This window comes from Peromyscus maniculatus, chromosome 18, assembly GCF_049852395.1.
Source record: "Peromyscus maniculatus bairdii isolate BWxNUB_F1_BW_parent chromosome 18, HU_Pman_BW_mat_3.1, whole genome shotgun sequence".
Lineage (NCBI taxonomy): Eukaryota > Metazoa > Chordata > Mammalia > Rodentia > Cricetidae > Peromyscus > Peromyscus maniculatus.
In genome coordinates, this window is record NC_134869.1 from 32693492 (window position 1) to 32707160 (window position 13669).

General features: G+C 43.3%; 1 pseudogene; it reads right to left on the minus strand.

Annotated features, from left to right (window-relative positions):
* Positions 1–12796: 12796 nt before the first annotated feature.
* On the minus strand, positions 12797–13331 carry LOC102924647 (small ribosomal subunit protein uS11 pseudogene; annotated as a pseudogene).
* Between the last annotated feature and the right edge of the window lie 338 nt (positions 13332–13669).

Consider the following 13669-nt stretch of genomic DNA (forward strand, 5'->3'; position numbering starts at 1 on the left):
GAGCATGTCAGTAGATGCAGAAGAAGTATTTAATGGGCTGACTCTCAGTGGCTGAGAGCACTTGTTCTCGCAGGGGACACAGGTTTGCTTCCCAGCATCCACATGGTGGCTCACAACCATGCTTAGCTCCAGTTCCAGGGGATCCGACACCCTCCTCTGGCTTCTGCAGGCATCAGGCACACACACGGTACACAGACACACACGCAGGCAAAACACTCATACACATCAAATAAAGTAAATATTTTTTTAAAAAAATTTTAAAGAAAAAGCACTTAATGTAATACAAGGGCCATTCATAGTTTAAAACTTTGAGCAGACTAGGGATATAGAGAACTTGCTCAATATGATAAAGGTCATCCATTAAATGAATACAATAGGACTAGGACAGATAACAAGGCCCCGTAGAGTTCACATAGCTTGGAGGAATGTTTTAACTGCAAGGAAGTGGTCAATATTGGGAAGATAATTCTCTTTACACTGATTTAAACATTATACAATGTACACATATATCAACTATCACATGATACACCATAAAAATTACACAGTTTTCTCCATTAACTTAAAAACAGAAAGTATAGGAGAATAAGAATCACTTTGTAGATAATATTTTTTCTTTTATTTCCTACATGTGGTTTTTTGTTTTTGTTTGTTTTTTTGTTTTGTTTTGTTTTGTTTTGTTTTGTTTAACTAAACACTATATTTCGGCAGGTAGAATCAGCATGGAGTAAAAGGTGTTCCAGGTTGTAGGCTGGGTATAGGGCACAGTAAAAGGTGTGTTCATGTGAAGAAGTGAGTCATCTTTGGGTCAGCTGTTGGGTAAGAACAGGCTGGCTGTGGAAGGGTGGAGAGCCATTGGAGAATTGTAAAGAAACAAACTCTACCATATACAGAGGCAGTTAACCTCAGATGACTGCCAGAGTCCTTGTATAGTAAACTCATCCACCAGAGATAGCTGAGCGTATTTTATTTGTAATTTTACTTTATTTTAAATTGCCAAATTAGTATTTCATTCTAGTGAATATAATGTACACATACCACTACTGTATCTAGATGTAACTCAGAAAGGGACATAAAAGAAGGAAAAGGAGTAAGTTGAGGTGAGGGGGTTTGGGGGTGGCTTCTTTAGGCACTAACTCTAAAATACTTTTTCCTGGAACACACAAAATGGGCGAGTTTCACATTCCAGTGTTTTCAGTGTGTGGCCTCAGGCCTGGATAGGATAAACTGTAGATCCTGAGACATTCCCTTAATGCCTGTGGTGAGAATCTCCCCACTCCCTTTTTCCCATAGTTGGCCAGGAAAGCACATTAGAATTAAAAACAATGGGAAGAACATTATGATCAGAAAAAAACAGAGTCTGCTCTACTTTATTAAAGTAACCAGCAAACTTTATTCCTTCATGCAACAAATAGTTCTGACTGTTTTCTATGTGCAAAGCACACTTTCTGCTTTACTATTGTTATGATTTATAATTATTGCTTTTATTATTACACAGATTGTGAGTGGGTTAGCTAAGCTACGCATGAAAAGTGAAGGGGATGCTCAGAGGAACTGTGTTTTAAGTAATTTGATCATTACAATTTTTTTGTAAACAAATGAAATGTTTTATGACTTAAAAGGCTCACTGTGGACAGGAAAGTGCTTACTATGCAAGCATTAGCACCTGAGTTTGGATCCCCAGCACCCACCTATATGCTGGACGTGGAAGCAAGCATCTGCTACCCATGGGCAGAGGGATGGAGACGGATGGATTCCCCAGAGCTAACTTGGCTGGCCAGTCTGGACAGTCAGTGAACTAGCTCCAAATGCAGTGAAGAGACCCTGTCTCAAACAACAAAAAAACAGTGAGGTGGAGAGCAGCGGAGGAGGGTACCAGAGTTCACTTTGGCCTCCCTGGGCACACACAAACGCTTCCACAACATATACCACACACAAGCTCATACATCTAATGACCTAGAAAAGTTCAGGCTGCAGAGAGCTCAGAATCTTTTGAAAAGTCTTTGGAGCATCTTTTCGGTGTAGACAGAAAGGTGGGGAAGTAAAGCAAAGCCAAGAAAGCCCAAGCTCTTTTCCTGCCTGGTTTGCAGACTTCCCACACTGTACAAGACCTTCTGCCTCCATTCACTCAAAATGCATTTTATGGACATCCTTCATGGTGAGTGCTAACCTTCCTGCCCCGGGTACCCAGTGTATCTTTTATCACCCCCAATGTTTTCTTTTTATGCAGCCTCCATGAACACAGAGACATGTAACACTTTGTACATGACGCTTACTCAATAAATTTGTCATTTAATAGGTTATTCCCTGGCATTTGATTTTCACTGTCTCCAAATCATCTTTGAATGATCGAGATCAATTCTTCCGGTTTGTTTTCAAGGACCTCTTCGCTCACCAAACCGTCTCACACCCTCTCTTGTTTTCGGCTTCTGTCTTCTTCCTTGGCTACCAGTCTGCAAGTCCCCGCAAGCCTTTTCTCATGCTCCACTTGCATCCTGTCTGCTCCCTGAGGACATGCAGGCCATGTTAGCCAACATTCCTCATCTGTCCTCTCCTTTTTAAGAGACTAACAGTCTCCAACATCACCACTGCTCTTTTCCCCAGAGGTACACACACTTTTTAATGACCTCCAATGCCCGTATTGTCTCTTGCCACCTTGTTTATGAGCACCTAGAAGACAGAGAATCTAGAGGTCCAGCCCAGTGACATGCCTTGTTCACTTCCTTTTTCCTTCATTTCCTTGTTGCTCTTTCCCTTTGTACATGCCTGACTCACCTCTCAGGTATCTGCCGGAGCATCCCAACTTCCAGTACAGCCTGCCTCTTCTCTCTTAACTCGCCCGTGGCGATTCACTGTCGTCTTCCTGCTCCACCATGAGCTCGGTGAGCATACACCAGTCCCAGTGGTCTTTGGTGTGTTTCCAGAAGCTGGCAAAAATTGGGACTTGATGAGTAGTTGTTGATGTAATGAGTAGCTCTTGGTTGCCTCTGCTTTTCTCCTGGGTGAAGTATTTTAATATGTCCCTTGTTAGAGAAGGAAAGATTGAAAGTTCTGGAGAGTCTCAGAAATGAGCACCGCTGTGACTAGACAGCGTCGGGCAGACTTGGGCATTGTATTCAAAGTCCTCCACCAGCTGGCCCTTTTCTTGCTTTCTTCCTTCTCCTAATACTTAACTGAAACCTTCTATGGTGGTTTGAATAAAAATGGGCCCCATAGGCTCATGGGGAGTGGCACTATTAGAAGGTGTGGCCTTGTTGGAGGAAGTGTGTCATAGGGGGTGGGCTTTGAGGTTTCAGAAGCTCAAGCCAGGCCCAGTGGCTCATGCTCTTCTCCTGCTGCCTGTGAATCCAGATGTAGAACTCTCAGCTCCTCTCCAGCACCATGTCTGCCTGCATGCTGCCATGCTTCCCACAATGACAATAATGGATTAAACCTATGAACTGTAAGCCATCCCCAATTAAACATTTTCCGTTATAAGAGTTGCCATCATCTTGGTGTCTCTTCACAACAATAGGAACACAAACTAAGACACCTTCTGTATGTAGGCATTAGTGTTAATGTGAGTAAGCATATTAAAGCCACTCCTTTCCATAGCTAAACTCATATCCTAGTCAAAGGGATCTAATACTAACGAGTAGCAGGTGTAATATCGGCTGTGGTGCTATAAAAAGAAAATCAAGAGGCTTGAGGTCTAGCTCAATTGATAGTAGTATGCTTACCTAACATATTCAAGACCCTGGGATCCTCCCCAGAGCTGCATAAAACTGGGCGTGGTGATAGCAAGGCTGTAATCCTAGCACTTGGGAGACAGAGGCAGGAAACTTTTAGCATGCCTCCCTCAATAGACCAGAGAGGTTGCCAGCCAATGAGCCAGGATGTGAACGAAGCAAATTCTTGCAGCAAAAGCCGCTTTGGGCAGGGGCAAATGATCAAAGAGGAGATCATAACAGGGCAGAAGCGCTGAGGATAAGTGACTGCTGAGTGCCTGTCCCAAACAGGACATCCATGTCACCCCTCCTGAGGTCCAGGGAAAAAGGTGCAAGAGGAGATGGAGGAACTATGAATCAAATGAGGGGGGTGGGGAATGTGCTGGAGTATTTTCTTCTGAATATCCTCTGCTCTGTTGAAGCCATGAACACACAGAAGCTGCAAGAATAGCCTACATGGGGCCTGGAGAGAAAAGATGAAGAGAAGGGGTTGGTGAGCATGAGAGGGAAATGAAGAGTAGTGGGGAGGTGTGGGGATGTATTGTGTCCCCCAATATACTGTCTCCCAATATACTGTGTCCCCCAATAAAATTTACCTGACGATCAAAGGAAAAAGTCAGCCACTATATAGAAGTCAGGCAATAGTAGCACACGCCTATAATCCTATCTCTTGGCAGGCAGGGATCTGTCTGGATCTCTGTGAGTTCAAGGCCACACTGGGGAACAGAGCCAGGCGTGGTGGCACATGCCTTAAATTCCAACATTGGTTAACCCTGGAGGTGTGTACAGACAGATAGGGAGTGACAGAGCTGGGCAGGAAGAGGAAGTGATGAAGCTGGACAGAGAGAGCAAATCAGATGGCAGAACAGCAAGGCATATAGGCGTGGGTAGACAGGAAGTAACTTGCTTTTGGAAGCTGTGGAGTTGGTGACATGAGGTTAGCTGTGGCTTTCCCTATTTCCCTGATCTCTCAGGTTTTCACCCCTTTATTGGGCTCCAGATATAGGGGTGAAATAAAATAAATACATTTTTATTTAATAAGACCATTTAGCAATTCGTCTACAGGGAGGGATGAGTGTGGTCACAGTGTATGGTATGCAAGTATCATACTGTTGAAAATAAAAATACTTTTTAAAAAAATTCCTCCACATTTTCATCGGCTCAGAAATTCCTTGAACATGCCAGTGGTCATAACTGGTGTTTATCCCTAGACGCATACTCTCCGCTGCACATCTGCATCTGGAGCCACATGTGGAAGTTCCTGTGCTCACACCGTTTGTCCCTGAGCTGGGAAGAGGCGGGAGTATGAGAGCACCTTCACTGCTGTACCCGAGGAACATGACACCCTCCCGAGTGTTTCTCCTGACTCGTTGGCTGCGGTGAACATGTCAGAAACGGGCAAACCCAAGTTTTCTACATTGTGAGCCATGCCTGCCTTAGTCGGTGTTCTATTGCTGTGAAGAGACACCATGACCCCAACAACTCTTATAAAGGAAAACATTTAACTGGGGCTAGCTTCCAGTTGAGAGGTTCAGTCCATTGTCTTCATGGCAGGAAGCATGGCGGCATGCAGGTAGGGTGCTGGAGAAGGAGCTGAGAGTTCTACATTCGGATCCACAAGCAGCAGGAAGAGAGAAAGCGGTGGGTCTGGCTTGGGCTTTTGAAACCCGAAAGCCCACCCCCAGTGACACACTTCCTCCAGCAAGGCCACACCTCCTAATGCCACTCCCTAAGCATTCAAATACATGAACCTGTGGGGGCCATTCCCATTCAAACCACCACGAGTCCAATACTGAGTGACGGAGTAAGTAAAGCAAGGTTAGATGGGTATCAACAGACAATAACAGCTCACAGAAAGCATACTAAAAGTGCCCAAAATGGCAGGCCTAATTTTTTAAAGAATTTACTTAGGGGAAGATCACAGAAATCCATTCAGCAGCTCAATGAGGGAAATGAATTTTAAATGGCAAAGCGATACATCTAATAGTCACATTTAGGTGCTATTTTTTAATCTAAAGCTAGTACTTCACATTTTAAATGTTTTTAAGAAATTACACTGCAGCTTTACTTTGTATATTGCCACGTTTTAAAAACTGACAGCTTGTCATTTTACAATACACCATCTTCTTATTTTTGTTAAACTCATCATCACAGAATTAAATGGTTGTCTATCAGTAGGAACTGTAAGTATATTCTACACCAGTGGTTCTAAACCTTCCTAATGCTGTGACCCTTTGATACAGTTCCTCACGCTGTGGTGACCCCCCCCAACCATAAAATTATTTCATTGCTACTTCATAACTGTCATTTTGCTACTGTTATGAATCATAATGTAAGTAACTGATATGCGACCTCTCTGAAAGGGTTGTTTGACCCCCACAGGTGAGAATTGCTGTCTACACAGTTGTTGAGGATCCTTGATGCACAAACTCTTTGCTGGTGAAAGCACTTTATGTTTTGGGACTTGGCACTGTAAGGGTACCAGATGGTGTTCTGAATATTGAGTAAAATCATTAATAATTGTCACTTTTACTCACAGATCTTTGCAAATTTTTTTTATGTGCATCAGTGTTCTTCCTGCACATCTGTCTCTGTGAGGGTGTCAGATCTTGGAGTTACAGACAGTTGCCAGCTGCCATGTCGTTGCTGGGAATTGAACCCGGGTCCTCTGGAAGAGCAGTCAGTGCTCTTAACAGCTCAGCCATCTCCCCAGCCCCCTCCCCTTTTTTAATGATTTATTTATTTTTAATCCTTGCAAACTTCAATAGCAGCAGGAATCTATTCTTAGGTCCTGGTATACAAATATCTTTAGAACCCCCATTTCACATTTGATTCTGATGCTATAAATAGAAGTGTTATTTTTGTAACTTACATATTTAATAGTCCTTTTCTCTTTAGAAAGCTCTATGATGTTGGCTCCAAACTACGAAATTCGCAAGTTCAACTTGAAATGGAACAAGTAAGTCTCACTGTCGTGTAATTATTAGATTTAAAAATATGCACCACTGGCACAAAATCCACTTGTTATAATTACACATAATAATAGATTCTCTGGGTAATAAGAATTTTATATGAAAGCTGTTTGGGGCGGTGGGGGCAGGGACTTGTGGCTTTTCTACCAAAGCAAGTCTACGAACATATGAAATCAACGAGTGTGGGAAAGAACTCTGAGGCCTGGGCTTGCTGCTTCGCTAAGCATGTCTGGTATGTTGACTCACCGGGATTAAGGAAGGAACTGTTCTCGGTATCTACAGTCAGGCAGGCATTGGTAAACACTCTGCACAGCATCTGGGTCGGTTCTCGCAGGGACCGTAGGAAACCATATACTCTCCGCCTTCCAGAGGAAGAAATGGAACTTCTGAGCTGAAGGTATCCAAGCATCAACCTTGAAGCCGGCTAGCCACAGGGACAGGGCTTGCCAAGCATGCCCCAGCCCTGGATTTGATCCCCAGCACCAAAGCGAAACACCCCAAAAGGCCAGGTTGAAACAGTGTCCAGTGTATTGCACATCCTGTTTCACGAAGCTTCAAGAAATCAATGGAAAAGTCCTCATGCACATATCTTCCAAAACCCACGTTTGCCCCCTCTTCTCTTTAGTGTTCAGTTGGGACCTGTTGAACTAAAAAATTCTGAGGATAGCCAGGCATGGTGGCGCACACCTTTAATCCCAGCACTTGGGAGGCAGAGGCAGGCAGATCTCTGAGTCTGAGGACAGCCTTGTCCACATAGTCCCAGGACCGTCAAGACTATGTTGAAAAAAAAAAATTCTGAAGTGTCTTTCTGGGGATTGTTTCACTGCCCTATCTCTTTTAAAGATGGCAAGCCTTCTAGCTGTTGGGGAAGATTTACATGAAGAACGTAATATTCCTGGTGTGATTAATGGACGGTACAATGATACTCATCAGCTCCATCTCTGATCCCAGTGCGCTGGAAATGAGCTGTATCTGTACGTTTTTGTAGTAACTCTTGAGCCGCCAATCTGAAAAACATGCCTCTACCTGATTGTTTAAAAACTTAGTCATGAGCCATGGTAGGTAGTGCATGCCTTTGACCCCAGCACCGGGAAGGCAAAGGCAGGTGGATCTCGGTGAGTTCAAAGCCAGCCTGCTCTGCACAGAGAGCTTCAGGACAGCCAGGACTATAGAGAGAGACATAATGTTTACAGAGAGAGGCACTGTCTCAAAAGAAAAATGTCACTCATGAAACAAGCGTGGAGAAAAATGAAGGCATGATGCTTTTCCTAGGTTGAAATTCACTAATGTCCTTATTTACATATGGGGTGCAATGCTTGCCACGGCATGTGTGTGACAGAGGACTTATTTCAAGATCGAGTTCTCTCCCCGTGTGGGTGCTGGGATCAAAGTCAGGTCATCAACCTCCGGTTGAAATTTTGAATCGGGCCCTTGAATCCATTTCTCAGTTCTCAAATGAGTCGCACTTGTCCAGCCCTTACAAACCTCATCCCAGATCTTTTGCCACGGTGGCATCTCGTTCTCCTAAACCTCTTCTCGCTTCCCCCCGTCACGCGCTCCGCCCCTCTCCACGGCTGTTTTTGGTAGCCTGTTCATCGTGGTTCCCTGTATAGACCGGCCACGCTTCCTTCCCCTTTCCCTGTCTGTCTGCTCGGGCTCCTCTGTGCCCTTACGTACTTACTCATCATTGTCATAATCGTCCTGGAAATAGCTGGGATAAGCGGGGCCGGTTGAAAAGACCAGCAATTTCTACAGTTAATCACACCTTGAGCAAACAAATTATTTTATGATTCACCACCTTTCATGACCCCTCCTGAGAGAAACACGGCTGATGGATGGTGAGGATGTTGATGTAATTAAGTGTTTTAAGTCTTCAATGGCTGGAGTGATAGGTTTGGTCTGATCAGATAATTTCTTTGATGTTAGGACGAGGGTTATTTCGTGGAGAGAAATGTACGTACATAAGGAACTTCAAACAGTTAAAAGCGCCTAAGCATTATTAAATTGTGCCCTTAATTCTAATTGCAGATCTTTTCATAGGAGAGTCAATATGAAACCACAAGTATGTTTTCACAGAATAATGCCCAATTCAGTCTGGATCAAAGAGGCGAGTTCTCTCTCTCTCTCTCTCTCTCTCTCTCTCTCTCTCTCTCTCTCTCTCAGATGTTAATAGTTTTAAGCACATGGCACTCAGCAATTAATTTTACAGGAATCATACAATACTAAGTAAGAACTTGCTATTCTGGGTAAAGAATTAAGAGTAACAAATAATTTTGGTTTATCTATAATTTTTAAATTTTTGTTTTGGTGTGTGTGTGTGTGTGTGTGTGTGTGTGTGTGTGTGATGGGAGGGACACGCGTGTGGAGGTTCAGAGAGCATCTTTATGGAGTCTGTCTTCTCCTTCTATATCTTTGTAGGTTCCAGAGATCAAGCATAGGATATCAGGCTTGCACCACAAGTGTTTTTATCTATTGAGCCATCTTGTGTTATGACTACAGTTAATTTGTTAGTCGGGCAAGAAGAAATGCTTTAATGAAGAGATAAGGTTATAGATAAGCCAAAAGTCAGTCTCTTTCTTTTTATTAGAAAACGCGTTTTTTTAAAACCTACGTACAACACTGTAGAAGTGGCCGAGTTAGCCGTGATGGATGCATAAGGAATACTGATAGGCGTAGCTCTCAGTTCCGCCACTAGGTGGTGCCAACAGGCTTTTCCCAGTCCGCGCTAAGCCAAGGCGATTTAAGATGCTGCTCACACACCTTGCATCCACCTCTCAGAAACCAGGTTCCAGAGCCCTGTTCTCCACAGGTCCAGCCTTCTACGCACCCGACAAGTAAGATCGGATAATAGTGTGCCTTACACGACGGTGAACCGTGTTGCTTTGGCAAATCACTAGATGCTTAAAGAGACGCTTAAAAGCTGAAAACCTTGGGAAATCAATGAAAACATAAGACACCGTGACTAAAGGTGAAAAGAAAGAGCCCGTGGTCCTGGGGATGAAGGGCGTTTGCTCTGTTCTTGAACCCACTGCCAACGACCACAGCGTCTTCCATAGGTCACAGCTTCCCAGTTCCTTTGTCTCTTGATTGATAAAAAAATGAAAGACTGGGACTAGAGGAGTTGGTTTTCAAATCCCTTAAGTAAAACCTATTGTTGTTGTTTTAATGCTGTCGAAGGCTTCAGGATTGTAAAATGGAGACAGAAGTAAACATGGAGAGAGGGAGGGGAATGGAGCAGGATGCTGGAAGAGCGGGAAACTCTGGGGAGGGAACCCGTGCCCTGCTTCTCATCATTAGCTCACTATCTAACCTGTGGTCGGTCCTGAAGTCAGGCACGCAAGTAAAAACAGACTCAGCAGGTTGTATTCATGTATCTGTACATATACATATACATATACATATACATATACATATACATATACATGTACATGTAATAATCATAAAAAGAGGCCACCAACATGGGAGGGATTGGAAGGAGAAAATGGAAGGGCCGAGTGATGTAACTATATTTTAATTTTAGAATATATATTTTTAAAGAAAATTAGGTGCTGGAGAGATGGCTCCGTGCTTGAGAACGCTGGCTGCTCTCTGATCCAGGTATGATTTCCAGCAATCCTATGGGAGCATCATCTGTAACTCTAGTTCCATAGGAGCCAATGCCCGCTTCTGGTTTTCATGGGCTCTAGGCACATACACCATGCACAGACATGCATGCAGGCTGAACACCCAAACAAACACAAAAAAATTTAATTTAAATAAATATTAAAATAAAAAAAAACAGGAAGAAAACATTAATGAATGTTCGCTGAGAATATCTGGAAAATGTATTTCAAACAAGACACAAAGCAAAATTACAACTAATAATAATAATATTAGTAGTAATCTGGACACCGATGAAACAGAAAATGACTAAAAGCTGTCTGTTCTTGGAGTCTTTCAGGCTCAGTCGGTAGCACTATGCCTAAGGGTTTAAGTGTTTTCCAACTTTTCTTGCCCAATTCCAGGAGACAGTGACTAATATCTTTCTACAGTCCACCTAAGCCCAGACCTTCTGGTCTGTTTGGGTTTCGTAATTAAACTTTTTATTTTCCAAAAATTCTAGAGTCATAGGTCTTTGAAAGAAAAGGAGAGAGACAGAGACAAAGACAGAGACAGACAGACAGGCAGGGAGGGAGGAAGGGAGAGAGAAGGAGGGAGGAAGGGGAAGGCAGGAAGGAAGGAAGGAAGGAAGGAAGGAAGGGAGGGAGGGAGGAAGGAAGGAAGGAAGGAAGGAAGGAAGGAAGGAAGGAAGGAAGGAAGGAAGGAAGGAAGGAAGGAAAGAAGGAAGGCAAGAAAGAAGGAAGGAAGGAAAGAAGGAAGGCAAGAAAGAAGGAAGGAAGGAAGGAAGGAAGGAAGGAAGGAAGGAAGGAAGGAAGGAAGGAAGGAAAGCAGGAAGGAAAGAAGGAAGGAAGGAAGGGGAATACGAAGTACCATTTACACAGTTCGTTCCAACAGTAACACTGGCAAAGTTATAGCACTTACATATCCAGGATGACTACTGTTAAGATACAGACAGCTTCTTGGGGGCTGGAGAGATGGTGCAGGGCTTAAAGAGCACAGGCTGCTCTTCAGAGGACCTGAGTTCAATTCCCGGCACCCACATGGCAGCTCACACAGCTGTCTGTAACTCCAGTTCCCGGAGACCTGACACCCTCACACAGACAGACATGCAGGTAAAACAGCAATATATATATAAAAAATAAGTAAATCTTAAAAAAAAAAAAAAAAAAAAGCCTGGCAGTGGTGGCACACTCCTTTAATCCCAGCACTTGGGAGGCAGAAACAGGCAGATGTCTGTGAGTTCAAGACCAGCCTGGTCTACAGAGTGAGTTCCAGAGATACACAGAGAAACCCTGTCTCAAAAAAACAAAATAAAACAAAACAAAACAAAAGACATAGACAGCTCCACCCCTCACGAATCTGTGCATTTCTTTTTATACTATATGCATTCTACCATCATATTAATTTGTTACATTTCAGGAATGTTATGGGCTGGGAGTCAAACCCAGAACTCAGGCAGACTGCTAGGCAAGTATCATACCACTGAGCCAACCCTAGATATGGATTTACATTTTTCAATACATACGTAGTTTTTACATTTGTTTATCCTGTGTGTGCGTGCACATGGGTGTGCACAGCCACACTGCACACCACACGTAATTGTTTCACTCAGCACTTTTTAACATGGAAGGTCTTTATTTCTCCTTTAGTTTTGAAGACTAATGCTGTATATATTCATCTTCACTAACAGTTATTTTATTTTCTTCTTTTCTTTAATGTATCAGTCTTCTATCTGCATGTATGTCTGCGCACCAGAAGAGGGCATCAGACCCCATTACAGGTGGTTGTGAGCCACCATGTGGGTGCTGGGAATTGAGCTCAGGACCTCTGGAAGAACAGCCAGTTCTCTTAACCACTGAGCCACCTCTCTAGGCCCATTAATAGTTATTTTCTTTCTGGGCTTAAAAATACATGACTCCGCCAGGTGGTGGTGGTGGTGGCAGCGGGCGGCGCACGCCTTTAATCCCAGCTCTCGGGAGGCAGAGCCAGGCGGATCTCTATGAGTTCAAGGCCAGCTTCGTCTACAGAGTGAGATCCAGGACAGGCACCAAAACTACAAAAAAAAAAAAAAAAACAAAAAAAAAAAACTGTTTTCAAAAAAACAAAAAATCAAAAAATACATGACTCCATGCCTTCCTGTAGTCTTGCAATGATGTCTACTTCTGTTGTGATAAATCCCTTTGTACATAACTTGGCCCTTCTATGATGCAGCCTGCCTCATCCACTGGTTTTCACTCTTGGCACTGAGCATCATATGATGAAGAAAGGTGGTTTTTTTCTGGTCATGCCTACGTTGTGCTCTAAATGCCTCTTGCACTTGGTTATCCATTTCTTTCTTTAGAGCCCAGAAAGTACCTACTGTAACTTCATTGAATACATTTTCTATGCCTTTAGTCTGCATGTTGATTCCCTTTTCTGTAACAGATATAGATCTGCATTTGCAGGGTCAGTCTCTTAAATGTGAACCGGAGGTCATGAATGTTATGGTCATGATTCTTTTCTTTATTATTACATGAATAATTCTTTTTTTTTAGCTTATACAAAGCAATTTATTAACAGAAAATAATTTGAGAAGTCCTGTTCACAGACAACGCCCACGACGCCCACCCTTCCTTCGGGTGCTATCAGAGGGGATTAGAGTGACATCCTCAATCCGCCCAATCTTCATCCCTGAGCGAGCGAGAGCTCTGAGGGCTGACTGGGCTCCAGGTCCAGGGGTCTTGGTCCTGTTTCCTCCCATGGCGCAGAGTTTGATATGCAGGGCAGTGATGCCCAGCTCCTTGCACCTCTGGGCCACATCCTGGGCAGCCAACATGGCTGCATACGGAGAGGACTCATCTCTGTCAGCCTTTACCTTCATCGCCCCCAGTCACCCGGCAGATGGTTTCCTTGCCAGAAAGATCAGTAACATGGACAAAGGTGTCATTGAAGGATGCGAAGATGTGGCAGACACCAAATACATTCTCTCCTTCAGCCACTTGAGGCCCAAGGCTGATGACCTGTTCTTCCTTCTTTTCCTTCCCCTTGCGAGGTGCCATTTCTGAATGTCGTCCCCCGACACATGAATAATTCTTGAACCTTATCTTCATTCCCTGATACTAGTTTGTCTATCTGTTGAGTTTTTGTTTATTGAGCTTTTCAGTTTCATTTGTGTGTGCGATTTTTTTCTCCCAGAGTATCTATTTCTTTGTTGAATTTCTCATCCAAGTCTTGAATTGACTTCTTTCTTTAATTCACCTGTTTATCCGAATCATCTTTATTAAGGTCAAGGTCAATGATCATTTTAAAACTAGACGTTGAAAGTCTTCGTATAACATTTAAATCATTCAATAGTTTTTGGATATTGAAGAGTTATGAACTATTGAAAAGTCATGTTGACTTAGTTTTTAATAT